We start from the raw sequence: 2,500 nt of genomic DNA, 5'->3' as shown, positions 1-2,500 counted from the left end.
GGGAGACTGGGACCACACAGTCGAGTGTCATCCACTTCAAGGATGCGTCTTTGGGTGTGTTGCTCTAATTACCTGACCAACACTGCAAGTGTCTGTATCTCTCGGGCCTGGTTAACGCCGGGATATCATTATGACAGGAAGCGTAGAGTACAGCCTTGTCACGCAGTCCCAAACCAAAATGGACCTCCATAGCAACATCGTCATCATCATCGTCATCCTCCTCCCCCTTCATCGTCATCAATATAAACAAAATAGTCTCAAAGTCTGTGACCTTTCATGCCCTGCTCTCATGGTGACCTCAGTTTCGATACCCCTCCACTTCCGTGCTTTGGGTGAGTCCTGTCAATGTCGTCAGTGTCGGAAGATTCATGGGGGGGCTGTTGTTTGAGGGACGTGGTGGCGGTCTCCACTCTGGGAGAGACGCTCGCTCAGTCTGGCTCCGCGACTAAGCCATTATTGTCGTTAGTAGGGGGCTTAGTAGGTGGTGTCCTAAGTACGTTAAAACAGAACAGGCACCACTGAACACCACTGAAGTGACTCAGCAGCAGTGCAGGGTCTCCTCTGGTGTGTGGCCTCCAGGCGACCTAACATCGATGGTTCCCTGTGGACTGCCGACGCTGGGACTGCGACGGACGAACCCGGGTGTGGCCGTGTATGGGGGAATCTAAATGAGCGGCGTGGGAGTAATGCCACTGAAACGGCGCAGATGATGGGGCAGCAAAACAAAAAAACAAAAAAAACAAAAAAAGTACGGATGCCCTCGGAAATTTATTTCCTTGGTCAGCCAATTCCATGAAGGCATGCAGGCTCGAGTCCAGGACAATGGCGAAACATCTGCTCCTTTTGCTGTCACAAATGGTGTCAAGCAAGGCTGCGTCCTGGCTCCAACGCTGTTCAGCCTCATGTTCTCTGCAATGCTTACTGATGCCTTCAGAGATGGCGATGTTGGAATCGACCTAAAGTATCGAACAGATGGCAAGCTAACTTGATGGCAATTAATAAACTTGATAATCATCAAAATATAACTTGCCTGAGGCAATGACACCGGTAGCCTGCTGTACTGTTGTGTTCTCCGTGAGAGCCGGATGCGATGTGCCAGCCAACTACAGAAGCACTGAGGTAGCCTATGTGTCATCAGTCATGTACGCACAATCACTTCGTTCCACGTAGTACAAAGGGATTATTGGTTTATTCCCTTCTTTTGCGAGTATGGGTCTGAGAGACCCACGAATTACGAATAAGGGTACTTAGTGTTTTCTCTTCTTTGGGGAGTATGGGTCTGTAAGACCCACAACGTAGGAATGCAGGTAAAAATTTTCACAATTACGTAACTGATTAACTAATCAGTTAAAGTGTACATTAATTTACTAAAATGATGCATATGTTGTGACAACAAAAGTCATGAAATTTCAAATTAATCGGACACCAAATATATTTTAAAGGCATTTTTTAAGGCAAAAATGGGTCTGTCAGACCCACAAAGTACGGTGAAGGTTAACTTCGCTGTGCATTGCACGTGCGGTGTGCGCGCAGCAAGTGTTTTGATTGGACGGTGGGCATACTTGACGTAAGTGAAGCTGAATGGGGTTTTCTTCGTATTCCCACAAACAGCAACAGAACACTCCAATCTCAGCACTGGGACGTGGATGTTCATTGCCTTAGAACCTCTGATAACGGATTCGTTCCCGTCTGACGGCAATATCCTTGTGTTGGACCTTAATGGACACATATCTGCTGACCAGCGTCCAAGCCTTCCTTGGACAATGGGGGACCGAGTAATGGCAACTGACTGGTCCTCAGTGAAAACCACAAGCTGTTCAGGTGAGTCCACTGCCACTCGAAAATCGTGTGGTTAGTTTATAGCCTAAGAACATTTTCTATTGGATTTATTATCTTAAAACCGATGTTCCAGAAACAATTCCTTTCTGACCCTTCCCTTCATTTTTTTCGTTTATAGTTTTCATGACAATCGTTGCATCTGATAGTTTCGTATTTCGGTTTCATTTGGATGTGCCTTTGATGTATTGATGGTGAATAATTTTTTGACTTTTTATTCAAATGATAGCCGTTTGGGGGTTAAAATGTTTGATAATATATTTTCCTTTAAAACTATGTTTTATGCCAGGGGTATGAGCGGGTATCTATCACTAGTTCATTATAGTCTAAAGGATTGTTTTGCTTCCATATAGATTTGTAATATATCATACCAATATCAAGGCGTGCAGGCCTGACAAGGCCTTTTGCCCGCTTGAAATGGGGAAGAAAAAGAGTCCCCACATATGTCTGGTGCATTTTTCAACATTGAGTGCGCAATGCTTGAAAAATCAATAAATATGTAAATGAGTTTTGTATTTAAAATTTTGTAAATGAATATCAAGATAATTTTTAAATGTATTCACTGTACCTCACAAATTATTCCAAACATTTGTTACTCTGTTAGTTAAGAAATGTGCAAATTGTATATGCTCATGGTAACAAAAAGGTGCCCTGCTTAAATGTT

Source organism: Babylonia areolata, chromosome 2 (genome assembly GCF_041734735.1).
Source record: "Babylonia areolata isolate BAREFJ2019XMU chromosome 2, ASM4173473v1, whole genome shotgun sequence".
NCBI lineage: Eukaryota > Metazoa > Mollusca > Gastropoda > Neogastropoda > Buccinidae > Babylonia > Babylonia areolata.
The sequence above is the reverse complement of the archived record's forward strand: the minus strand, read 5'-3'. Positions refer to the sequence as shown.